The 26,745-nt window shown below is 55.7% G+C and overlaps 2 protein-coding genes across 3 annotated transcripts in view; one reads left to right on the top strand and one right to left on the bottom strand.

Annotated features, from left to right (window-relative positions):
• Positions 1-26,745, top strand: part of TPCN1 (two pore segment channel 1) — a 228,889-nt gene that overhangs the window by 146,112 nt on the left and 56,032 nt on the right. The gene's annotated exons all lie outside the window — the stretch shown is intronic.
• RBM19 (RNA binding motif protein 19) overlaps positions 21,440-26,745 on the bottom strand; it is a 53,634-nt gene continuing 48,328 nt past the window's right edge. For both annotated transcript variants that reach the window (XM_054289010.1, XM_054289009.1), the window contains exon 25: positions 21,440-21,811. The gene's annotated coding sequence lies outside the window, so the exon portion shown is untranslated. The remainder of the gene's footprint in view (positions 21,812-26,745) is intronic.

Genomic DNA, 26,745 nt, shown 5'->3' on the forward strand with positions numbered 1-26,745 from the left:
ACCCCATCCCATCCCATCCCATCCCCTCCCATGCCATCCCACCTCATCCCATCCTATCCCATCCCATCCCATCCCACCCCATCCCATCCCATCCCATCCCATCCCACCCCATCCCACCCCATCCCACCCCATCCCATCCCATCCCATCCCACCCCATCCCACCCCATCCCATCCCACCCCATCCCACCCCACCCCATCCCACCCCATCCCATCCCATCCCATCCCATCCCATCCCATCCCATCCCATCCCACCCCATCCCACCCCACCCCATCCCATCCCATCCCACCCCATCCCATCCCACCCCATCCCATCCCATCCCATCCCATCCCAATGAGGATGTTGAGGAATTTCCCCCCTCCTTTGCAGCTCCTTGGTGCAAATCTGTGAGGTGAGGGAGGGTTTGGGGCTGGGGGCCTGTGGGCAGCCCCCCTTTGATGTGGCCTCACCCTGAGTGTGGCCAACAGCTGATCCTAGAGGGATAAGTGGGAAAAAAAGGTGGATTTGCCCAAAGAGTAGGAAAATGGAAGAGGTTTGTGATGCATCAGGGTGAGGGTGGGAGTGGGAGCATGTGCTGGAAGGAGGGACTGACCAAAAAACATCCGGGAAATGAGCCAGAGGATGGGTAGGTCTCAAGTGATCACAGTGAGATCTCGTGGCCCTGTTCAGTGAGATAAAACAAGGAGGAAAGGGGAAATTCCTTGAGGCAGCAAATCCTCCTCATCCTCCCTGGGCAGGGCTGGAAGCTGATGGGAAGAACAAACCCTCAAAATGCTGGAATGGGAACATTTCCCACAGAAAGAGAAGTGCCAGCGCCCAAATCCTGGCTGCCCTCAGCGGCCCAGGCAGCCTTGGGGACACAGCAGCAACGTGGGGACCCCTCCCATGGCAGCGTGGGGACCCCTCCCTGCTGCTCCCCCTCTGGAGCATCCCTCGGGCTGGGAACAGCTGTCTGAGAGCTGAGATCTAATGGCTGCCTGGAGAGCAGTTAGTGGATAATTAATATTTGCAGCACAGAGCTGTGATTGCTCTACATCTTCCTGCTGACAGAGGCCTGGGGAGGGAGCCTGCTCTGGCCAGGCAGGGAGAGAGCCCAAATCCAGGCTTGGAGCCCTGGGAGCAAGCAGGGAGCTCGGCCAGTCCCTTCACACAAAATGCTTGGAGATCGTTATCCAAGGATAAAAATCCCTGGATGCAGCAAAAGGGGATCCCAAGGTGGGTGTGGAGCCTGCGGGGCTCCATCCCTGCATCCCATGGCAGAGCCAAGGAAAACTGTCCTGGAAAATGCCCTCAGTGAGATTTGTGGGTGTGGAAATGCTCCCATCCTTTACTCACAATTTCATTTTTGTCTTTGGAGAGAAAACCTAAGCAGAAAGGTGCCTCTGAACTCCCTGAGAAAAACCAGTTTGTTCCCTGTGCTGGAACAGGCAGGATGGGGATGCTCTGTGTGCCCAAACCCTTGGGATGGGCAGCAGCAGCACCCAGCCCTGCCTGGCACAGGGCAGGGCAATGGGAGATGCAGGACAGAAAATCAGGAGTGAGGAGAGAGCGGGGCCAAGTGCTGGGACAGGGGCATGAGCAGCCAGGGCATGAATCCCCCCAGGGGATGCTCAAACACCATCTGGGAGGGCAAAACCAAAATGCAGGGCCTGGCTGGGCTGAGCTCTGCCTGCCTTGGGACAGACCCAGCCGGGCTCTGACCTTGGGCTGAGCTCCCAGCCGAGCCCGCAGCAAATCCCCAGCCCTGGCAAATCCCTCCTGGGCTCTGAGGAACGAGAGGCTCCAGCCAAGCCCCAGCTCTGGGCATCCCCATCCCGCTGATCCCCTGAGGGAGCAGCATCCCGAGCACAGAGCCCTCCCAGCTGGGCAAAGACGGGAAACGAGGCACAGGAAGAAAGAAAAGGCTCTGTGCAGCAGGCAGGGACTCACTTATCCTCTTTATTAGCGTTGTTTTCCCAGGTTTTTTTGGCGAGGAGCAAATCCAGGCGTCCCTGCTTTGCTGCAGCTCGTGGCACGCAGTTAATTCCCTGAACTGTTTAATTGAACGGGCTCTGAGCATGCAGACTGAGCTCTGGCACCTGGCTCTTCCCAGAGCAGCCTCGGGACACAGCCAAAAATGGGAAAATGCGAAGGCTGTGCTTGGGAAAGGCTCAAATCCTGCTCGGCTCCTGCTCCCTCTGCCGGCAGCAGCTCCGGGGGCTGTGGAACACATGGAGAGGGGCATGGAGCCCACAGGGAGGGATCCCAATGGCCTTGGAGGTGCTTGGTGAGGAGCCTCCCCCTAGGCTGCTCTGAGAGGCTGCGAGGGTAAACACAGCTGGTGCCCCTTCCCCATGCCATCCCATGCCATCCCATGCCATCCCATGCCATCCCATGCCATGCCATGCCATCCCATCCCATCCCATCCATGGGGATTTCAGGGCTGTGTCTCCTCTTGGGCAGAGCACAGGCAGCTCCATCAGGCTCCACACCTGGGAAGGTGCAGGAGGATGTGGGAAGCCTTTCCAAACTCAATTCCAGCCCTGAGAAGGGGGAAAGGGAGGGAAGCCCCTCACCCTGGGGCACTGTGTGACCCCACAGAGGTGTTGGCCATGAGGACAACGGGATGCTCCAGGAGAAGAAGATCCTTGTGATGCTTCAGGACAACCCCCAGCCCAGCCTTGATTCCAAACCCATCCTAAGCCTTTCTTTTGGAGGCAGGATGGGAGCAGGGTGTGCCCCCACATCCCTGTGCCCAACAAGAAGGAAAGGAGGCTGTTTGTCCCTGGATTAGACAATCCTATAAATAGCGGAGTGTGCCCCAATGTCCATGCCCCCAACAAGAGGGAAAGCAGGCTGTTTGTGCCCGGATTAAACAATCCCATAAATAGCGGGGTGTGCCCCCACATCCATGCCCCAAACAAGAGGGAAAGGAGGCTGTTTGTGCCCGGATTGAACAATCCCATAAACCACAGAGTGTGCCCTCAAACCCATGCCCCCAACAAGAAGGAAAGCAGGCTGTTTGTGCCCGGATTAAGCAATCCCATAAATAGTGGGATGTGCCCCCACATCCATGCCCCCAACGAGAAGAAAAGGAGGCTGTTTGTGCCTGGATTAAACAATCCCATAAACAGCAGGGTGTGCCCCCACATCCGTGGCCCCAGTGAGAGGCAAAGGAGGCTACTGTGTCCCGATTAAGCAATACCATAAATAGCAGAGCCTGCCCCAATATCCATGCCCCCAACAAGAGGAAAAGGAGGATGTTGTGTCCAGATTAAACAATCCCATAAATAGTGGGCTGTGCCCCTACATCCCTGTGCCCAACAAGAGCAAAAGGAGGCTGTTTGTCCCTGGATTAAACAATCCCATAAATAGCGAGGTATGCCCCCACACCCATGCCTCCAACAAGAGCAAAAGGAGGCTGTTTGTGCCCGGATTGAACAATCCCATAAATAACAGAGTGTGCCCTCACACCCATGCCCCCAACAAGAGCAAAAGGAGGCTGTTTGTGCCCGGATCAAACAATCCCATAAATAGCAGAGTGTGCCCCAATATCCATGCCCCCAACAAGAGCAAAAGGAGGCTGTTTGTGCCCGCCTTAAGCAATCCCATAAATAGCGGGACGGCGGCACCGCCCCAGCCCCGCTCCCGCCTGATCCCCGCGCCTCCGGAATTATCCCTCCAATTTCTGCCGCAAAGCCCGGAGTGCCTGCGCTTGCACACGCGGGAATTCACACCTAGAGAACAGAGCCTTATCTCGGCGCTGTGTGCAGGACAAGGCTGGTTTACTCCTCCCTCCATAACCCTCTTAGACTTAATCCCGTCTTTAATGCCGCTTGCAAGGGGGCTTTGAACGGCTGTGCAGCCTAACTGGCTCTGACCTCTCCGGCTGCTCTCTCATGGCCATTTGGAGAACTCCGACTTTCAAAGAGATAACAGAAGCCCGGTAAATCCTCGCTGGGCAGCTAAAGCGATTGTCACACTTAGGGGAAGTTTACTGGCCAAGCAAACTTGGAGCAGCTTCCTGGCCCTGGCACAGGGGGGCTGAGCTGGAGGCACCCAGAGGGTTTTGGTGATGCTGGTGATGTGGATTTGGGATGCAGCACTTGAGGGAGGATTTCTGGCGGTTTTCATCCACCTGGGAAGCAGGACGGATGCTCCCAGCTCTCCTGTGATGCTCTTCCCTGATGGATTCCCTCCGAAATAAAGCAGCTGTGGGATTATCAACACCTTGCTGTTGTTCACACCCTGGTTTGGACTCTCCCCAGCCACCCCACAGCGCCATCCCAGCGCTGATCCCACATAAAGAGGATAAAGGGAATAGGGCCCTCCCCGTGCAGCCCCGCGAGGTCGCCGGCAGCGCTGGGAACCGACACCTTTCTGTTCCACTTTAAATTAATCAAACCCACAGCCCCTATATTAATACTGTGGTGGGAATTAAAATCATGCAACGCATTAAAGATGTAATTTAAAATTAATAACTCATAATTATTTATCATGGCGTATCAGCTGGGCTATGAATTTTCCCTTCTCACCCGGCGTTCATTTCCTTCCCTTCCCTCCTTCCCACGCCTCTAATAGCTGCCGGACCATTAAGGATATCTGAGAGGGATTTTTGGGGAGATGCTGAGTTTAGGATGTAACAATGGCAATTTTTTATTTATTTTTTTTCTTCCCCCCTCTCCCTGGTATTCCTTGGGGTTGGTGGGAGAAGCTTTGCTGTGGTGAAGAGGAGGAGGATGCTGCCTCCTAAATGAGAGTCCAGGTTTTGCCACGTGCTGATGACTTTGGAGGAGCCAGCTGTGCTTGGCATCCATGAAAAGCCCAGGAATGGTGAGCAGCTTCCATCTCCACCCTGCTTTGGGCCACCAGGAGCTTCCTGGGGCCCTTCCCCATCGCTTCTCCATGGCCATGAAGAGCAAGATGGATCCATCCCTCTGGCCACCCTCCACCCTCGGTTGCCAAGAGGGACAGCTCAGCCATTTTCTAGGGAAAACGTGGAAAAAGCAGCGGTGAAATCAAGGTGGGAGGAGGAGGAGAGGCAAGCCCAGCATCCCTGCAGGTCCTGCACTCCCCTGCCTCCCTCAGCGAGCTGAACCAAATCCCAAAGAGCAGCTGGAGAAAACTCACAGGAGGAAATAAAAAAAAAAAAAAGAAAAAAAAAAGAGGCAGGAGCTGCTCTGTCTCTTTAAAAATAAATAAATAGATAAAGACTAAAAAAAATGCAATAAGTATATGCAAATGTGTTGAGCCGAACATCACTGTCTGTGAAACAGATGAGGGAGAAAGTGCTTGAAGCTAGAGAGGAATGAGGCAGCCAGCGCTGACCTCGGGGTTAATAATTTTTACTTCTCCATCTCATTCCGTCCATAAAAAAAATACGAGGGGGGGGGGGGGAAGGAGGGAGGGAGGAGGCGGCGCGGGAGGGAGGGAGGGAAGGGCTGCGATGCCGAGGGGAGCCAGCGGCACCCGGAGCTCGTCCCGCCCCGTGGGGGCTGCGGGAGAGGGGCTGGGGCTGAGCCCGGCGCTGTTTGCACTCCCCACGAGGCACAGGAATACCGGAGACGCAGGCTGCAGCTCTCTCGGGGTGAGGATGGTAATTGGGGACGAAACAGCGCCGTAAATACCCCAAATATTGTGACTTTCCAAAGCGCCGTGCCTCGCGTGGGGCGGCTCTGTGAGGATGCTGGCAGGGTGATGATGGAGGGGAAAAGCTGCTGCTGCTTCACCCAGCTCCCTGCATCTCTGTCTGCATCCCTGTCTGCATCCCTCTCTGCTTTCCCTCAGATCTTCGATGGAAAACCCATCCAGAGCCAAAATTCCAGCAGCAGCAGCATCCTGCGTCCCCCAGCCCTGCTGCACCAAGAGGTGCCTTCGAACTGGGCACTCCAAAGAGGATAAAACTTCACTGTATTTATGTATGTAAATAGTTCTCATCCCCTCTGGTATTCCATCAGGCACTTTGGCTGCTCTCTAAATGAAGCTCCGACATTTTTCAGGGATGTTGGGAAGATGCAGCCTGAGCTCAGTGCTGGTGCGCTGTTCCCACTTTGCTGACCTGCAGCTGACTCCCAGCATTAACCAGACCAACATTTCTGCTTCCTTTCCAACCCAGGCTGGGGTTTTTAGCTACAAAAATCCTGAAATCCCTCCCTGGGTGAGGGAGCTTCTCAGGTGTGCCCAATAATTCCCACATCCCCAGGTGTCTGGAAGCACACACTCATTTTTCCTGCTTTTCCGCTGTTATGTATGACCCCATTTCTCAAACACTGAATTAAAGGAAAAGCTGTACCATACCCCAAATAATCCCAAACCACCATATCATACCCACAACATCCTCTGCTAGAACAGGTAGGGCTGGGGGTCCCAGCACTGCTGTCCTGCACCCACAGCCCCTCAAACACAGGGCAGTCCCTGTGGGAAGGCTGAGCCCCACAGGGCTCTGGGGTGCCCCCCAGGGTCTCACTGGCTGTTGTGGGTGCTCCCAAAGCCCAGCCCTTCCCCTCTGCAGTGCTCCCCACACCCTGGGTCCCCACTATTCCTCCTGGGAGCACAGAAAGGGATCAAGGGGGTGTCCACATGGCCAGGGCAGCCATCACCCTCCTCCATCCCGGCTGGAGCTGCTGCTCCCCGGGAGGATTGCAGGGAAGACCCCCAGCTCTGCTCAGCCCTGGGCAAGCCAGGAGCTGCCTTTTCCCAGGGGAGGGTCTCAGGAGATGGAGCCCAGCCCCTCCTGAGCTGGGCAGGAGAGCTGCAGTTTGGCTGTCGCTTGGCTGTGCATCCTGCATCCCTTCCTGCATCCTTTCCTGCATCCCTCCCTGCATTTCTGCCTGCATCCTTCCCTGCATCCTTCCCCACATTCCTCCTTGTGCAAGCTGCTTCCCACTGTCATCCCTTCCTCATGCAAGCCTGCATCCACCCCTGCATCCCTCTTTGTGCAAGCTTGATTCCAACCCTGCATCCTTCCCTGCACCCCTCTCCTCGTGCAAGCATGAATCCCTACCTGCATCCTTGCCTGCATCCCTGCATCCCTCCCTATATCCCTCTCTGCATCTCTCCCTGCACCCGTCCTAGTGCAAGCCTGCATCCCTGCCTGCATCTCTCCTTGCATCCCTCCATCTCTGCCTGTATCCCTGCATCCTTCCCTGCATCCCTCCCTGCATTCCTGCCTGCATCCCTCCCTGCATCCTTCCCTGCATCCCTGCATCCCTCCCTCTATCCCTTCCTTCATCCCTTCCTGTATCCCTGCATCCTTCCTTGCATCCCTTTCTGCATCCTTCCCTGCATCCCTGCATCCTTCCCTCCCTCCCTGTATCCCTTCCTGATCCCTTCCTGTATCCCTGCATCCTTCCCTGCCTCCCTTCCTGCATCCTTGCCTGCATCCCTGCATCCCTGCCTGCATCCCTCCTTCCCTCCCTCTGCCCCCACAACTCTCCCCAAGAGCATCCCCTGAGCATCCCCTCCCCGGAACGCTTCTCTCCCCCCGTTTCGCACCCTCCGGTGCCTCTCCCTGATCCAGCCCCGCACCCCCGGAGCTCACCCCGTCCCCATCCCCATCCCCGTTCCCGTTTCCGTTCCCGTGCCCGTGACCCCGTGCCCGCCCCCGCGGCGCCGCTGCCGAGGCCACGCCGGGGAAGCGCCTCCTCCCCCCCGGGCTCGGGCGCTAAATGGAAGCGGCAGATCGATCCCGAGTGTGCCAAACTGACACCGAGCCTCATTAGGGGTTAGTTTTCATCCTCCTGCTCCCTGGCAGCCTTCACATTATCCCATAAAATTTATTTACTATTTCATGAATACATAAGCAGCAGGCAAACGCCGGCTTTTTATATATTTACACTGTATATATTTCACGGGAGAGTTATGTGTGTCTCTGAGGCAGAGTGGAGGGAGCGAGAGGGGAGCAGGAGCAGAAGGAGAAAGCAGCTGTGAGGGAAGGAGCGGGAAAGCAGAGCCGGGGGGAGGATGGCGATGGAGCACGCCCAGCCCGGGCGGGAGAGGCGCCCGAGGCACCGACAGCCCCGAGCAGCCCCGGCTCCAGCCCAGGCTCCAGCCCAGGCTCCAGCCCAGCCTGCCCCTGGGAACGGGGGGGGAGTCAGGGCTGGGGGTGGGTGAGGAGATGGGGATGGATGAGGGATGGGAATGGATGAAGGCTGGGGGTGGATCAGAGCTGGGGATGGATGAAGGCTGGGTGTAGATGAGGGTTGGGGGTGGACGAGGAGCTGGGACTGGGTGAGGGCTGGGGATGGATCAGAGCTGGGGATGGATCAGAGCTGGGGATGGATGAGGGCTAGGGATGGATGAGGGCTGGGGATGGATGAATATTGAGGGTGGATGAGGAGCTGGGGATGGGTGAGGAGCTGGGGATGGGTGAGGATGTGGGCGTGGATGAAGGCTGGGGGTGGATGAGGAGATGGGGTGGATGAGGACGTGGGGATGGATGAGGATGTGGGGATGGATGAGGAGCTGGGGTGCAGGGTCTGGACTGGGGGTGGATGAAGGTTGGGGGTGGATGAGGATCTGGCGGGTGGATGAGGAGCTGAGGGTGGATGAGGAGCTGGGGGTGAGTGAGAGCTGGGGATGGATGAGGGTTTGGGGTGGATGAAGAGCTGGGGAGGATGAAGGCTGGGAGTGGATGGGGAGCTGGAGGTGGATGAAGAGCTGGTGTGCAGGGTCTGGACTGGGTGTGGATTAGGGCTGGGGACCAATGAGGAGCTGGGGTGCACGGGAGACACAAGGACTGTGAGCTCAGGTGGTTGGGACCCCCCCAGCACCATCCAGATCCCCCAGTCCCATTACCCAGCAGCAGAGTGGGAGTTTCCCTGTCCCTGCTGTGCAGCACCAGCCCACAGTGATTCCCAGGGCAGCCCAAGGGCACAATGAGAGGCTCTGGGATCCATGGAGAGCCACCAGCTGCCACCCTGGGGATGGTCCCCAAGGCAGCCCAAGGATCCATGGAGAGGCACCAGCTGCCACCCTGGGAATGGTCCCCAAGCCCTGGCACCAGATTCTGCCCTGGCACCCCAAGCTGGGCAGGCAGCCCTGGCTGGAGGGGCTGGATCTCCCCCAGCAGCTCCCACCTGTCCCAAACACACTCTGCACCCAGGAATCATTAATTGTGAGTGTGTTAGGGTCCTGTAGCTGTGGGGTCACTCATGGTTGGTTTGGGGACAGTGGGGAGAAAGAAGGGACAGCAGAAAGGGGGCTCCATTCACAACAGGGCCTGGCAATGTTATCTGTTTCCTTCAAACCCAGCAGAGCTGTTTCTATTAACCCCAGAAATTACAAGAGGGTTGTTTGCAATCTTGTTTGGATTTTCCCTCATTCAGCCTGGCTTGAGGAGGAAGATCCCTCATCCTCCTCACAAGGTTTGGGATGTTGTATTTGCTGGTTGCCAGCACCAGAGAAAAAGAGTTCAGAGAGGGGAAACCAACATTTTTTGGGGTCTGGAGTTGCTCTGAACTTCTGAGCAATAAACTTGGAGGGGCCGAGCTGCATTAATCACTGAGACAGCTGGAATATGTGGATATGGATTTATGTAATGGTGCAGGGAAATCTTGGGGTCAGAGCAGTCTGTGCCTGCACCCATCACACACTAGGGCTGGTTCCAGCCTGAACCCCCCATGTTTTGTCCCCCAAAACACTCCAGAGCCCAGGCAGGAGCTGTTTCCATGGCACTCGTGCTCCCAGAACCCCAGTGGTCCTCATGGCTCACAGGGCACAGCACCTCCATTCCAGCAGGATTGGGGTCCCCATGGCTCACAGGGCACAGCACCTCCATCCCAGCAGGATTGGGGTCCCCATTTCTCACAGGAGCACAGCACCTCCATCCCAGCAGGATTGGGGTTCCCGTGGCTCACAGGAGCACAGCACCTCCATCCCAGCAGGATTGGGGTTCCCATGGCTCACAGGGCACAGCACCTCCATCCCAGCAGGATTGGGGTCCCCATTTCTCACAGGAGCACAGCACCTCCATCCCAGCAGGATTGGGGTCCCCATTTCTCACAGGAGCACCTCCATCCCAGCAGGACTGGGGACAGGGGATTTAGGGGAGAGCCAGGAAAACACTGGGAGCACCAAGCAGTGGGTGAGGTCCACACAACCCCTTCCCTTCCCTCAAAACCCCATTTGATTCCCCGTTCTGCTCCTCTCTCTGCAGGAGGGTGGGCACCCAGCCCCAGCACTGCTCCCCCAGCTCCATTTGGTGAAAACATCACAGGATCTGCTCCCTCCAAGCACCCCAAAGCACGGGAGCACCACATTTTAAGATCTCTGCATTTCCAGACCTCTCTGCATTCCTGGAGTTTGGTGACATTCCCTCAGAAGGGGACAGAGGGAAAGGGACAGGCCCAATCCCTTGGGAAGGCAGCTGGAGGAGAGCAAAAACCCCCATTGCCAGGGAAAGGGAAGCAGAGAAAGCCGTGGTGATGGTGCTCATTTTAACTGCTCAGCCACTTGTACCTGATGCCATCAGAGGGAATGAACAGGTGAGAGGCATTCGAGCAGGAGATGGGAACAGAGACAAAACCAGGGCTGGGAGACACAAGGAAGCACCGTGGCTTCCAGGAGAATCCAGCTGCACAAAAATCCCTGTAAAAATCCCTTTAAAAGGCAGCGTGGGCACAGCCCTGCCCCAGCCCGTGGGGACTGTGACACTTTGGTCCCCCAGGGGCTGCTGGCACCGGGAGGGATAGCTGTGGGATGGATCTGGATTGCTGTGGGATGGATCACTGTGGGATGGATCCTGCCGCTCCTCCTTGCTCCCACAGCATCCCTGAGCTGCCAGGGTGGAATCTGCCAATCCTCCCTGATCCCACAGCATCCCTGAGCTGTGGGATGGATCCTGCGGCTCCTCCCTGATCCCACAGCGTCCCCGGGGTGGCTGCCAGCCCCGGCCGGTGATGGACGAGGGGAGCCGGCACCGTCCCCGCTCGATCCTCCCGGAGCGCGGCCATTCACAGCCCGTGATGGATGCGCCCATCAAGGGGAGCGGCCGCGGCTCCTGCCTCCCGCTCCGAGCGCCGGCCAAAGGTGTAAATTCGGCAGAACAGCTTCACTAAGCGCTGGCTGTTTATTTTCCGGGCCGCTGCTGCATCCCGTGCACCGGGAAGAGCGGGTGGGGGATGCTGAGGGACATTGCTCACCTGGAGGAGGGCTGGGAGCACGGCCCGGCAGCAAAGCGTGGCTATCCGAGCACTGCCTGCATCCAGAGGGGATTTTGGGGTGTGTTCTGTCACCCTGAGCAGGCAGAACCCCCACGCCTGCCACCCTTCAGGTCTCCATCCCCCCAGCAGCAGGAGCAGGGAATCCCTAAAGACTCCAGATTTGGGCTTTGGTGCCACCTCCTCATGGCACTGCCAGCTGTGGGACCCCCAAACCACCCTGTGCCACCCCTTCCTGTCCCTATCCCCCTGTCAGCAGGAGCAGGGAATCTCTGCAGACCCCACAGAATGGATTTGGGCTTTGGTGCCACCTCCTCGTGGCACTGCCAGCTGTGGGACCTCCAAACCACCCCAAATCCTCCTCTTCTCCCCCACAGCTGGCTCAGCAGGACCCAACAAATCCATCCCCCGATTTCCCTGGGAGAAATGAAGGGATTTTTTTCTCTTGAGCTGGGGACAATTTCAGAAATGGGTTTGCTTTGCTCACTTCTCCCTTCCCACCCCAGCCCCTGCATCCCCAGGCCAAGCACCAGGACGGGCACCGGGATGGGCTCTGAGGCTCCTGTGGCTCCAACCAGCCCCAACCTGGGCAAACAAACAGAATATTCATCAGCCAAAGGGCTGCAGCGAAAGCTGGGCAGCAAATGGGGCTGGGAAAAGAGAAAAAAGGGGAAAAGAGGAGGAATTGCAGTGCTGAGGGGTCAGGGGTGGGGGAACCGAGGGGCATCAAGAGGCTGGAGCTGCTGGAGGTGAGGGGTGGCAAGAGAAGAAGGAGAAAAGGAGAAGGAGAAGGAGAAGGAGAAGGAGAAGGAGAAGGAGAAGGAGAAGGAGAAGGAGTGGCCCCATCTGCTCCTGGTGTCCCCTGTCCCCCCTCCCAGCCTGCAGAGCTCTCCGTGCCATTTCCCTCTGTCCCCGAGGCATTTGGTGATGGAAGATGCCTGCATTAGCACGAGGGGAAGCAGCAAATGTCTAGAGATAAAGAAAAACATATAAAAATACATAAATATATATATTTTTATATATATAGGGCAGGGGCACCTTCCACCATCCCAGGCTGCTCCAAGGCCTGTCCAGCCTGGCCTTGGGCACTGCCAGGGATCCAGGGGCAACCACAGCTGCTCTGGGCACCCCTTTGCCAGGGATTTACAACAATTCCTTCCCAATACCCAGCCTAACCCTGTCCTCTATCAATTTAACTCCATTCCCCATCACTCCAGGCCTTTTATATCAGTTCCTCTCCAGGTTTCTCCAGTGTAACAGCCCCAGAACCAGCCCCCAACCAACCCTGACCCTCCCCAAGGATCAGCTTTGCCCAGGCCACCATGCCCAGAAGCTCCCTGTCCATGGCCAGGGGATTTGTGAGAACAGCAAGGCACTGACCTTCCCAGTGGGAAAACCCTCTCCACACCCAGGCAGGTGCTGCATTCCTCAGCTGAGGGGCAAACACAGCTTTTCCCCACATTTCCAGGCAGGGAAAAGGGAGCAGGCAGTGCCAGGGAGGTGACAAGGGCCACCTCTTCTCTCCCTGTCCTTGTCCCCAGCCCCAGGTGCCTCTCCCACAGAAGGATGCTCCAGTCCTGGGTGGGTGTTTTGAACATCAAACTGAAAAGCTGAAGGGAAATAAAGAGATGTGCTGAAGTGGCTGCTGTGCCACTCCTGCTGGAACATTAATATTTGCCAAAAATAATTTGTCTTTAATCAGACACAGCCATATATTCAGTTTTATGTCCGTTCTGGATCAGACTTTATTACCTGGGGCCACTCCAGCTCCTTCCTGGCCTGCCAGGGATCAGCATCCATGAGGGCAGAGCTGGTGGCACCCAGGGAAGTGTCCCCAGCCCTGTGTGTGCAGGCTGAGCCCCAAAGGCAAAGCACTGCTGGAGAAGAACCACAACAAAAAGCAGTTTTGTGTTTCAGTGGGGTGGCACAGCTTGGAGGTGGATCAGGGGGTGTTTAATTAATTTCTGATCTGGAACAAACCCTGATATTTTCCCTCCTGGCAGTTCTGTGCATGCCCAGGGCAGCTCCCCAGGGACGACAAGCCCGTTCCTGCCTGGGTTTGCACCTCCAGCTCGTGCCAATTAATGAGGTGTCACCCCCAGGTGTCACCCTGAGGTGTCACCTGAGCCCTCCCTGCCCACCCTCACCTCCTGCAGAGCTCTCTGAGCCCCTCTCCCCAAACAGGGGGTGCCCCAATCCCAAAAGATGGGCTGGAGGAGGGAAATCCAGCCCCAAACAGGGGGTGCCCAAGTCCCAAAGGATGGGCTGGAGGAGGGAAATTCATCCCCCAAGCAGGGGGTGCCCCAATCCCAGAGGATGGGCTGGAGCAGGGAAATCCAGCCCCCAAACAGGGGGTGCCCAAATCCCAAAGGATGGGCTGGAGGAGGGAAATTCATCCCCAGAGCCCAGTGCCAACCCTCTGGCTCCAGTGCCAGGCTTTCCCGCAGAAGGAAGGCTCCAGGGCTGGGCAGAGCAGCCTTAACCCAAAATCCGCTCCAGAACAGCCCTGGGAGCAGGCAGGGACCTGCCAGGGGAGCCTCCTGCTCCAAACCTCATTTCCAGAGGCAGAGCTGTGAAAGGAGGGCTGAGCTGAGCAGGTTCCTGTGCTCCTGAGCTGGGCAGGCTCTGCAGCCCCACACAAACACCGGAGCAGGGATTTTGGGGGGCAGAGCTCGCTGGGGGGGTTGGGGAGCAGCCCCAACACTGCCCTGCCCTGATGAGAGCTGAGCTGCCCCCTGAAGGAAGAGCTCACCACCACTCCAACACAACATCTGTCAGTAAATGCCGGTGCAACACCCCAGAGCTGGCTGGAGGCACCACCAGTGATTTTACAGTCGTGGAGATCCCACCAAAACCACCCAGAGGTGTCCAGGAGCCTCCTCCAGCCCAGCCCTGTGCATCCCTCACCCCAAAACACATCCAGAACCTGCATCACCCAAGGCTTTTCCTCCCACCCAGTTCATCCCACAGACCCTCAGAGAGTCCATTTGAAGACCATCAGAAATGGAGAATTTTGCAGCAAAGCTCAGAGCTTGCAAGATGTTGAATGGGCTTGGAGCAACCTGCTCTGCTGGAAGATATCCCTGCCCACCACAGGGGTTGGGCTGGGATGAGCTTCAAGGACCTTCCCAACACAAACCATTTAATGATTTTAACATCCAGGTTCCCCTTGGTTGAACTCTTATCCCAAACCCACAGCTGAATGTACAGGGTGGGCCCAACCACAACCCAAAACTCAGAATATTCATGGCCAAGGCACTCAGGAAAGGTTTGTGGAATACATTCACATAATTAATACATATGAGAACATTGCAATTCCCCTCTTTGCTGGTCCACAAACAGAAAGGAGCTAAATTCATTAGATTAATATTTGTTGAGATTTATTAGTTTAGCTCTAATTTCATGATCAGATGGCATTTTTTGGGGAGCGGAAAAGCAAGCTCTAAAGATTCAATGGATCTAAATCATGGCATTAAAGAGCAAGGAATTTTAAAAATTTCTAGGAAAATAAATTTCCTGTTGCTGGTTTGCTTCTGACACCGTTGTATCACTAGCTGGGGAATCAGGCACTTGTGTTCCTCACTCAGCCCCAGCCCTGGTTGATATTAGAGCACATAAACAGCTTCTCAAGGCTCCCCAAAACGGGCTGGCCTCTGGCTCTGATGGTGCCACCACCCATGAGAGCTCAGCAGAAGGCCCAGATGCCTTTAGGCCACCTTCTCACTGGTCTGGGTGGTGACACCTGGGCTGACAGGGGTGGTGTCCCCATCCCAATCCCCAGGGTGATCCCAACCCTCTGTGCTGCAGCCCAGGTAGGGCAGGAACACAACCCAGGGCTGCTGACCCTGCTCCAGGTGTGAATTCCTGCAAGCCCCGGAGCCAGGGGAGTAAATTTCATCCCAAGGAAGGCTTTGTGCAGCAAAAAAGGGTTTCACTGTGTGCACCTGCTGCAGGACCCTGTGCCTGCCTGTGCCCCCAAACCTGCCCACAGCCTGGGGCACCCAGCTCTGGGAATGTGGGAGCACCTGATGGGCATCCAAGCACGGACAGCTCATCTGGCTTTTAGCTCTAAATGGGAGCAGGAGGTTTGCCCTGTGACCCCACCCCTCTGTGCTGCAGCCCAGCCCAGCCCTGGCCCCTGCAGATGTTCCCTGGAGCCCTCACCCCACAAAACCAGGGCAGGAACACAACCCAGGGCTGCTGACCCTGCTCCAGGCGGGAACTCCTGCAAGCCCCAGGGTATAAATTTCATCCCAAGGAAGGCTTTGTGCAGCAAAAGGGGCATCACTGTGTGCACCAAGAGCAAGGGATGCTCAGGCTGTCCAGCAAAATTCCTGCCTCCAAAACAGCTCTGGATGCTGGAGAATTTCCCAGTGCTCTGGAGGTGCTGGGGAAAGCTGGACATGTCCCAGTGCTGGGTAAAGCTGGACACGTCCCTGTGCTGGGTAAAGCTGGACACGTCCCAGTGTTGGGGAAAGCTGGACACGTCCCCCAGGAAGGGCACTCCCCTCGCAGGTGACACCATGCCGCATTCCTGCACCTGAAGGAACCTTCTAGGGAGGCAGGATTAATTGAGAAGCGTCATTATCTCAATTAAGAGCCCGGCAAAAGCCAAGGCTCTCATCTGGCAGAAACCACGGCAGAGTTGTGGCGGCTTTGAAGCAAAGCTCAGGTGCAGACTCCAGGGCTCGGAGGCACTCGGGGCTCAGTGCTCGTCCCTGCTGCGGCCGGGAGCTGCTCTGGTCCCGGCTGGAGGGGTCAGGGCAGGGCAGGGCAGGCCCAGCCCATCCCCGGGGGCGCCGGCAGCTGCGGGCGGCGGGGTGACCCCCGCGGGTCCCCGCGCTGACAAAAGGCCTATCTGCTCTCCGCCTAAATGATTTAAATTCTAATCAAACATCATTTATAGCACATCTCGGAGCCGTCTCCCGGGAGCCGGTCCCACGTGAGCCGTTGCCAGGGCAACCGGGGGGTCTCATTTCAGAAATGTCAGATTGCATTATTGTCTTCACACTTCTCTGATAACCCGGTGTCTCTCCCTCTCCTGCCAGCGCCAGCCAACCCCCACTCGCTCCCCGGAGGAAATCACCGGCTCCGTTTCACTCCCTGCCCTGCCGGCACCACCCTCCCCCGGCAGGGTCCCCGTGGGCTCTGCTGTTTAGGGTGGGAGGGACAAGGAGGGGCGGCTTTGTGGGGACCGTGCTGGGATGGAGGTGATGCTGCCATCACCCCCCTGCATTCCAGGGACGGGAGCTTTATGGGGATGCTTGCTGGGCTCCCAAAAAATTAAAGGGAGAAGGGTGGACAGAGCTCAGAGGGAGGTTTTGGTCTGCCTGCAGCTCTCACAGGGATGTCCCAGCACGTCCAGAGCAGGGTGTGCTGCAGGATCAGCCCTGAGGAGACCCTGCAGGGCGTCCCCTCTGCCCCATGGCAGTGAGGGACTGACCCCATGGCTGCTCCTCTTCTCCCTGGTTTTCCCTTCCTTCCTTCTAGGGAAAGGTGTCCCTGCCCATGGAACCGCTGAGTCTTGAAGGTCCCTTCAAACCAGACATAAACTTCAGCTTCTCCTCATTCCCACATCTTCTGCAGCCACCACCCACCCCCTGCAGCCAGCTGAGCTGCTCTGGCCCCCTCCATGACTCCAAGGACACCCCAGAGGTCCCAAAGGCCAGCCTGGAGCAGTGACACCACGGATGAGCCTTCAGTGAGGTTGTGCCCAGCCCTGAGATGCCCAAACCCAGCAGAGCCTGTCTGGCATAGCCATGGTTCTCACACACTGCTGGGAATAAAATCCTGGGGAAAACAGTCCTGGAAGGGTTTGGCCAGGAGCCAGTGACCCCAGGGAAAAACTGAGGTGTTTTTATGATTATTCTGGCACAGCTTAGGGAAGCTGGGTGCATAAACTGTGCCTGGTGGTGTGGTTCAGGTGGTTCCTGCAGGAGCTGTCCCTGCTCATCTCCCACCCCATCCCAACAGCCCCAATTCCCCTGTTTTTAACGCTGTGTCCTGCTGGAAGGTGACAGGGCAGTGGTGCTGTCATCCCCACAGTCCCCAGGCACCATCAGGAGCCCACATGTGCTGTCCCACATCCGTCCATCCATCCATCTGCCTGATAAACCCCTAATGAACCTCCCAACTCTGCCTCTTCCCAAAGAATAAACCAGCCCTGGCCCAGGCGGTTAATATTTAACTGAATAAGGGCCATAAATATGGAAAATGGGACTTTTAATTAAATAAGCAGCTTTTAAAAGGGCCCTTGGGCCGAAGAGGCTTTTGTTTAAATATGATTGATTTGACACGTCCTTCCCCTCCCGCTTCCCGCCGCTCTCTCCCTCTCCTGCCTGGTGCCGGGGTGGGAAGCAGGGATGGAAGCAGGGATGGGAAGGAGGGTGCAGGATGGTCCTGCTGCAGCACCCTGTGCCTGCCTGTGCCCCCAATCCTGCCCACAGTCTCGGGCACCCAGCCCTGGGAGCATGGGGGCACCTGGATGGGCACCAAGCACGGACAGATAACCTGGTTTTTACCTCTAAATGGGAGCAGGAGGTTTGCCCTGGCTGCTGAGCCACCCCAGGGGTACTGGGGTGCCCCTTGCACCCCCTAGGGCAGCGTTACATAATCACATAACCCTGTGATTGTCCCCATATGGAGGATGTGGTGGCTCCCTTACAGAGGTGACAGAAGGGAAACTGAGGCAGGCAGCAGCTGGGCAGCACAGCCAGGGGAAGGGAAGGGACTTTTCCTGGTGCTTTGAGGCTGGATTCACCCACCAAAATTTCCACACACACACAGACTCTGGGAGCCAACATGGAGTAAAACCAGTTCCTAATGACTCTGCTGTCCCTGACATTTGGGCACTGCCTGCTGGAGCAAGCGGCACTAATTACTTCTTCCTCAGCCAGGCACGAAGGGAGCAGGGGGTTCAGGGAGTGCCAGGATCTTCCCAGCCCTGGGGAGACCCTGAGGGGATGTGGGGGGCCCTGTCCAGGCCAGCAGTGTCACCCCTGAGCAGCTGATGGACCCAGCGTGCTCCCAGGAGCAGCACCAGGCCTGGCTCTGCAAGGAACACGAGTGGGGTGAGCTCAGGGACAGGAATCCTTGGGAATAATGGGAAAAGGACCAGAGCTGCTCCCACATGGGCAGGGGAGGATGCAGTGCCCATCCCTGGCTCCTGTGAGAGCTTAAGGGGCAGGAACCCTTGGGAAAAATGGGAAAAGGACCAGAGCTGCTCCCACATGGGCAGGGGAGGATGCAGTGCCCATCCCTGGCTCCTGTGGTGGCTGAGGGGGAGGAACCTTTAGGAAAAGATGGGAAAAGCACCAGAGCTGCACCGACATGGGCAGGAGAGGATGCAGTGCCCATCCCTGGCTCCTGTGGGGGCTGAGGGCAGGAATCCTGGAATCCTTTGGGAAAGATGGCAAAAGGACCAGAGCTGCTCCCACCTGGGCAGGGCGGGGTGCAGAGCCCATCTGTGGCTCCAGTGGGGGTTTGAGGGGCAGAAATCCTTGGGAAAAGATGAGAAAAGGACCAGAGCTGCTCCCACATGGGCAGGGGAAGATGCAGTGCCCATCCCTGGCTCCTGTGGGGCACAGAGAAGCTGGGAAACGATGTCCCCACATCTGAATGGCCCGGACTGAGGGACAGGGACAGAGCAAGAGAGGAGGCAGCCCAGGGAGGGTTGTTCTCAGCTGGTTCCTCCTGTGTTTTCCACCTGTGGTTGTCCCAGTCCATCCCCCATGGATGTCACAGCCCCAGGCTGCCATGGCAGGTTTCAGCTGAGAACACACAGTTAATTATCTCCACAAACAACTCGGGGCAAGCAAAGTGTTCCCTGGGCCCAGACCTGTTGCTTGCATGGGATTTCATGAGGGAGGATGTGAAAATGGGGGGAAAAAAAGAGAAAATGTGGAAAAGAGCAGGTAAGGATTCACAAAACTTCTGGGTATCCTTGGGTGTGGAAATGCCCAACACGAGGTGCCCAGAGCCAGATTGTGCTGCCAGGGGTGCTGTCCCACAGGAATGTCAGTGGGATCCCCTCAGGCTGGGTGATCCAGGGCTGGAGAATGTGCCCAAACTCTGCCCAGTGCTGGGTGCCCAGAGGTCTGGGAGCAGGCAGGTGTCCCTCAGTGCTGGCACTGCTGGATATTCCAGGCACCCTGGGGTGACTCCAGGTCTGAATCCCTCAAACCATCACTAAAGTTCTTGGCCCTTTAAAGCAGCCAAGGCACAGCCTGGATGAGCTGGTGATGAGCTGCCCCCTCTCAGGGCTCCTCTCCTCCAAAGCCCCCTGTGGCACCCCCAGGTTTGGGTGCCCATTCCAAGGCACTGCAGTGTCCTCATTTTTCTCCCTCTGCAATCTGAGCACGTCTCAGCCCTGGTGTGCAGCTTCTGAGCAGCCAAACATCCCTGAATCCTGGAGTTCCCTTCATCCCAGCCCTTCCCTCTGGTGCCAGTGCTGCTGGGAGGACAAGGGATGGTTTTTGGAAGGGGCAGCTCAGGAGGTGGAGCCAGGGGACAAACCTGGGCAGGGGTTTCTCAGCTCTGCTCATCTCCTGCCGGTGCCACCTGAGGGTTTAAAGGTTTTCAATGCCTGAACAGATGATTTAAAAAGCAAATTATAAACTTATCCCAGCTGGGGATGGGAGAAACCCTTGGTCCATGGGTTGGGGTGTCCTGGATGACCACCATGAGTGGATCAGATGTGGTCCCCAGTGTGACACTGCAGCCGGGCCCTGAGCACCACTCTGAGTCCCCCTGACCTCCAGGGATGCTGTGGCTGCAGCATTTTTGGATGCTGAGGGCTCCTAAAATCTCCCCCCTCCCAAACCCTGAGCCAGCCCATCTGATGTGCTCAGCCCTGATGGAATCAGTGACATTTTCATGGATTCAGGCTCAAATTAACCTCGGTGAGAAAACCAATCTGGCCAGAGGCACCACCCAGGGGGGGTCTGATGCCACCAGCAGATCCCAACTCCAGGCTGCTCCTGGGGGCTGGAGGCAAAAGGCAGAGCTCTCCTGGCACTGCAGAGATAGAGATTTATTTAAAAAAAAAAAGAAAAAGAAAGGGGGGGGGAAGGGGGTAAAAAAAGGCCCCATGTTTGCAGCCAACACGTGTAATCTGTTGCAGCCCTTGTCAGACAAAACAGTTTTGCCGTAAGACAGCGATTCCCAGAGGGGAAAGGGGCGAAGTGAAAATACTTTATCAGCTGCCTACATATGTAAAGCAGTACCCTGGTTGAAAAGCAAAGCCTCTTTCCCTTTGAAAGCTGGGAAGGGAGAGACGGGAGGCGACTGCCTGCGAGCGGGGACAGGAATGACACAGGCACAAAGCCCAGCACAGCAGAGCCCAGGCCTCCCTCCTCAACTGCTCTTATCTCCCCATTGGCCCCAAAAACTACCTGGCTGTGGAGAGGAAACAAAGGCAAACAAAACCCAGATGTGCCTCAGCCTGGGAAACGAAAATGTACAGGAATTATTGCTCTTATTTCCCTATCGGCCCCAAAATTGCTCTTATCTCTCTATCGGCCCCAAAAAACTACCTGGCTGTGAAGAAAAAACAAAGCCAACCAAAACGAGGACGTGGCTCAGTTTGGGAAATTAAAAATATGGTTTGTAATGCAGAGAACGTGGTTTTCAATGTACAGGAATTATTGCTCTTATCTCTCTATCGGCCCCAAAAAACTACCTGGCTGTGGAGAAGAAACAAAACCAACCCAAACCCACATGTGGTTCAGTTTGGGAAATTAAAAATATGGTTTTTAATGCAGAGAATGTGGTTTTTAATGTACAGGAATTATTGCTCTTATCTCCCTATGGCCCCAAAACTGCTCTTACCTCTCTATCAGCCCCAAAACCTACCTGGCTGTGAAGAAAAAACAAAGTCAATCAAAACCCAGACGTGGTTCAGTTTGGGAAATTAAAAATATGGTTTTTAATGCAGAGAATGTGGTTTTTAATGTACAGGAATTATTGCCCTTATCGCCCTATCAGCCCCAAAACCTACCTGGCTGTGGAGAAAAAATAAAGCCAAAAAACCCTCAGATGTGGCTCAGCTTGGGAAACTAAAAATATGGTTTTTAATGTACAGGAATTATTGCTCTTATAACCCTATCAGCCCCAAAAACCTACCTGGCTGTGGAGAAGAAACAAACCCAACCAAAACCGAGACATGGCTCAGTTTGGGAAATTAAAAATATGGTTTTTAATGTACAGGAATTATTGCTCTTATCTCTCTATTGGCCCCAAAAACTACCTTGCTGTGGAGAAGAAACAAAGCCAACCAAAACCCAGATGTCATTAGTTTGGGAAACTAATAATATGGTTTTTAATGTACAGAATGTGGTTTTTAATGTACAGGAATTATTTAATTCAGATATTAAGAGCAAGTTCTGTCAGAGTCCCCAGGTCAGCAGGGAAGTGTCCATTGCTCCAGGCTCCTCTTCCCTCAGGTTGGGCTGAGATGAAGGGAATCAATCCCTGCCTGGATTTAAGAAGTGACGCTCAGGAGCTGCCAGCAGACAAGGGTTTTCCTTCCTCTCTCAATTTCAAAGGCTGGGAATCCCAGGACCTGGACACAGGGCATAAATCAGTCCTTGGGTTCACAGGATGAGTGGACTCCACTGGCAACAAGTGGGCTGGCTCCTCATGGAGGCTTCTCCTGCTCCATCCATCAGCCACAAACCTGAGAAGGTGGGGAAAAAAAATGAATTCCATGTAGCAGCTCCCTCAGCAGGATAGAGAGGGGACAGGGGGGACACTGAGCTGGGCTGGAGAGCCCAGGAGGGGATGAGATCCCAGAGCACTTCCATGGATGGGGATGCACAGAGGCAGGAGGGAGATAAGGAATGGGACTGGGGGGGTGAGGGGGGCAAAGGAAGGAGGGAAGCAGGAGAAGGGCAGGCAGGGAGGCAGAGGGGGGAGAGGGAAGGAGCCTGCACTGCTCATCTGGGCCATGCATCACATTGAAATTGTCCCGCATTAAAAATTCACCAGCCAGTGAATTTTCAAGGGATTTGTAGTAATTAGATGACAAAATGCTGGCAAATCTCAGGCTTGCCAAAGATGTTACTCAGGGGTCAAAGACTCGACACTTTTGGCTGGGTAATTTGTAAGTGTCAATCACACTCAGGCATCAGAGGGAAAGGAGAGCTCCAAGGGCTGAATCCTAACGAAGCCCAAGGCTCCTGCCTGCTGAGCCCCCTCCTGCTGCCACCCAGGCCTCAGACCCCCAGCTGAAACCACACGGGGCTGCTTTGCCTTCTCATTTGTTAAATTAAAAGAAGAAACTTCCCAGTTTTTCTTTTCAGCAGGGAGAGCTGCTGCTCTGCTCTGCTGGGGTGATGTGCCTGTCCTGTTTATCTTGCTGGGGTGATGCAGCCCTGCACCAGCTCTTGTGCCACCTGGGTGGAATTGCTCCTGGACAGTCCACCCTGCTGCCTTCTGGGCTGAGCTGGGCTGGAAATGGAATTAAAGCATCTCCTGCCTTGTTTCTGCCTCCCCATTGGGTGTCACAAGAGACTTTGGGGCCACCAAAGCAGCCCCATGGGCTATGTGTGCCTGCCTCAGGCTGAGCCCACGGCAGCAGCTCATCCCACACACCCACCCAGAGCTTGGGGGAGCAATGTAAAAGTTTTCTACATCATCAGCTTAAAACCAAACCACAAAATGCAGAAATTAATGCTTTGCCCAAAACAGCAGGGGAGATCCCTGTCCCAGCCAGGTGTGGAGCTCCAGTGTGGGCTCAGCCTTGCTGGGGCTGAGGTTAAGCATGGGCTTTGCTGCTGGGTTTGGGGGCAGGGGATGGCTCAGAGGGGTGGCTGCCTGACCTCAGATCTCTCCTATTTTTGCCTTTTGTGGTCTGGTTTCTAGGCTGATGAAGTAAAAAGCCCTGGATTTCTCAGCCACCCCAGCACCAGGGGGAAGGCAGCACCAGGGGCTGCTTACATCCAAAAAGATTTGGGGTCAGCACTGTGGGAGAGGCAGGAGCCTGCTTTACTCTCCATCCCTCGTGGCTCATAAAGCTGTCCTTGTCACCCTTGCCAAACCCCACCTCCAGCTCTGGGTGTGAGGGATGATTGAGGCTCTAAGGGAGGGATGGGGAGGTCCTGGCCATCAGCTCTGAGGTGCTGAGGCATCACACAGCTCCCATCACACCCCAAGGAGAAACACTGCACACCCCAAAGCCCCTTGCAGAGGAAAGGAAGTCCCAGAGCAAAGGAAGCTGAAGGAGGTTTGCTGGCTCCATCCCTCCCAGTGTGCTGGATTTGGGGAGTACTCTTAATCCAGTGTGTGAGGAGGGGGTAGAAGGGAAAAGGAGGGAAAGGGCAGGAGGGAAGTCACTTCTGACAGAGCTGCTGTGGGTTAGGTGAAACCAGAGCCATTCTTGCTGCAGGCCAGCAGCACTGGGAGAGCTGCAAAAGGAGGCAAGCAGCAGTGTGATCTCTCCAATGTGGTGCTGCCTCAAACAGGGGAGGGGGCTGAGGGGACTGGGAATGTGGCTGCAGGCTCCTCCTCAATTTCCAAAGTCACTCAGCAGCTGCAAAACACCTTGCAAGGCAGCCTTCCTCCAGATCCTCATCAGCTGCACTTCCAGCTCCTACTCAAATAGCCCAAATCATGGGCTGAGGTCTGCAGGGGGCTGGGCTCAGGGGTTTTCCCATGGTTTTATCTTCACTTCATCTAACAGTGCCTTCAGATGCTGCTGGAAGGATTTTTTGGGAAGCAGCAGGGAAGGACTGTGCCTGTCCCTGCTCTGCCCAGTGCTGGGCACCTGGAGCCATTCCCTGCTCACAGGGGGTGTCCCTGGGATGTTTCCTGCCTGTCAGAGCCTGCTGCTGGCAGATGGAGACCCCCAGCCTCACCCCACTGCAGCTGAGCACAGCTCCTACCACTGCCCCACCTGCTTTTGCAGGAGAAAATGAACCACAAAACATCAAATTTTACTTGAGGGAGCACAAAGAAAACCTTTCCCCCCAGATCACCTCTCCTGACACACGACAGCCCTTACTGCCCTCCCACTCTGTCCCAGCTGCTTTGCTGTACCCTGAGCTGGGGATGATGTCTCCTGTGGGGACATGGTGATACTGGCTCTGTGCCCCCCTGGTTCCCAGCAGCCCACCATGGTCGTGGGGCTGGAACAGAGAGACAAACCTCATTACAAAGCACTAATTACAGCCTGTGGAATGCAGGAACTGTGCTCCTGCAGCTCCCAGGGAGGTGAGACCCTCCCTCCTCCAGGATCCTGCCTACCCCCCTGCCATCACTTCCTGCACACCCCCAGCTCTGCTCTGCTCTGCCTCCCCAGCTCCAGTTTGGGGTGAAAGCCTCCCTGATTAGCCAATTTGGATCCCTATTTGCTGTGAATTACTGAGCCTGATTATTATTCATGGCTGGCGAAGGCTGAGCTCCCAAGCCCGGCCATGCGGTTTCTCTTCCTCTCCAGTGCACACATTTAGGGAAAACAGGAGGCAGAGTGCCTCACTCAGGGAGGCTGCACCCTCCTCCTCCTCCTGCTGCATTTCCTGCTGAGGAAGGTGCTGCTGGAAGCTGGACTGTGGTGCCAAGCACTGGTGGTGCTGTGACCCAGGGTAAAGCCCAGATGTGTTGGAATATTGGCCCCTTCCAACTCAGCTTCTCCTGGGACTCTGGGATTAAGGAGAAGCTCCCCAAATCTCCCAGCCAGTATCCAAGTCAACTCTCTCAATCTGCATCTGCAAATTCTTCCTGAAGTCCAACCTGAACGTCCCTTTGGAGATTCCAGAGCTCTCCAGGAGGCAGCAGCTGGGCTGGAAGGCAGCAGGCAGGACACATCTTCCTGCAGAGGGTGAGGGAATGGCATTTACTGTGCCTGCTTGGCCTCGAAGTGCTTCCCAGACCTCATTCCATGGGAGGAAGACCAGGGAAGATGGGCCTGAAGGGATGAGACGAGCTGGAATTCCTGACTTACTGCAGGGGCAGTGCAGTGGTGATGATCAGAAACCACCAAGAGCTCACAGAGCTGCCTGCCTGTCCCTGCCAGCTCTCCTGTGGCACAGAGAGGAAAACACAGATGTGGTCAGGAGTTTTCCAAAGGGAATGGGTGACTTTGGGCACTCCCAGGGCACTGTGGCACAGCAGAGGGGCTCCCTGGGTCTCTCTGTGCCCTGCCTTGCTTTGCTGGCTGTCCCCATAAGGAGATAAAAGCCCACACAGGCCTCTGGCAACAGGCAGCAATGAGGGAGAGCTGCTTCTACATTAAAACCCCTTAACCCTCTCATTCAGTAAAAAAGCTGCATTTGAATAATATCCTAATCCAATTGCAGAGCTGGCCCTGGGGAGGGGGATCTGCAGCGTGCCTGGGAGCAGCTGCAGCCAGCACAGCTGCTGCTCCTGTCCAGCTCACCAGGGTCTCACCCTGGATGGAGCTGTCACAACCTGACAGACACCCACTGGCCAAGGCAGAGGGTTCAGCCCCCCAGGGACCCTGCAGTGCATCCCAGCAGCCAGAACTGAGTGTCAAGCACTCTTTTGGGCTCTCAGAGGGGAGAGCAGAGGCTGAGCACAGCCCAGAGAGCCCAGCTGGGGTGGCTGTACCCAGCTCTCATCTGCACAGCCAGGGCTGATGGATGAGCTGGAGCTTGGAGCTGCTCATCTCTACCACCAGCACAGCCTGGCTACAGCACTCACACCCCAAAAAAGCCACCCAGATGAGCCCAGCTGTGCCCAGGGAACCCAGGGCAGCTGAGGGGTGACAGGCACACACGGTGACACCACCCTGGGCTGTCAAGAGCCAGCAGAACAAGGGGGACAGGGCTACAGCTCATCCCAGCCCAGTCACAACCAGCAGTGTGCAATCATTTGGTACAGACAAAACCTTCCTGAATAATAGAACAGGAACTGTTCCCCCTCCCAAAGCTAACAAGACCATTGCAGCAGCACTGCTGAGGTTAAGGAGCAGGGGGAGGCTGTTCCCTGCTTCAGCTCCATGGACAGGTAACAGAGTTTGCATTATTTTATCATTAGGATTGCTTCAGATCAGGGGGAAAAAAGGAAAACAGTCAGTGGGGAGTGCTGAATTTCTGCAGGCCTACTTAGGTGATCATTTTAATTCAGGTGTAGGCTCGTTTTGAGAAAATTCCTGCTGTAATTTTAGGGGTGCAAGGTGTGGGATTCTCAGTACGTAACAAAGAAGCGGAGCAGGAATTAACTCCAACTGTTCTCCAGAGCTGTGATCAGCACTTCCATAATTAATGTCCAGGCACATATATATCTGTGTACACATACACAGCCCCCCCCTGCTCACATCAAACAGATTTCCTTGATACCAAATTGCCTGAAAAATTAACCAATGTCAAACTGCTCCACAAGATAAGTATCATTAAGGGAAAAAGAAAATCTTCATTATGTTTGAAGGTACAGGGGAAAAAAAAAACCCTCATGAATGTTTTCCAGCCTGTTCCCGGCCTGGGAAATAACATGTTTTAAAACATATCAAAGGGTTAAATTAATTTTCATTAAAATTTAAATTTGAGAAGGCTCCCTCTCTTCTTTCCTCCCTCCTCCCCCTTTGAACGTTTGACTGGCAACCATTTCATATTTCAATCTCGGCAGAACAAATTGAATTAGATGTTGAAACCA

Source organism: Melozone crissalis, unplaced genomic scaffold, assembly GCF_028551555.1.
Source record: "Melozone crissalis strain CALT ecotype California unplaced genomic scaffold, PUWL_Pcris_2 ptg000063l_1, whole genome shotgun sequence".
In the NCBI taxonomy this organism is placed as follows: domain Eukaryota; kingdom Metazoa; phylum Chordata; class Aves; order Passeriformes; family Passerellidae; genus Melozone; species Melozone crissalis.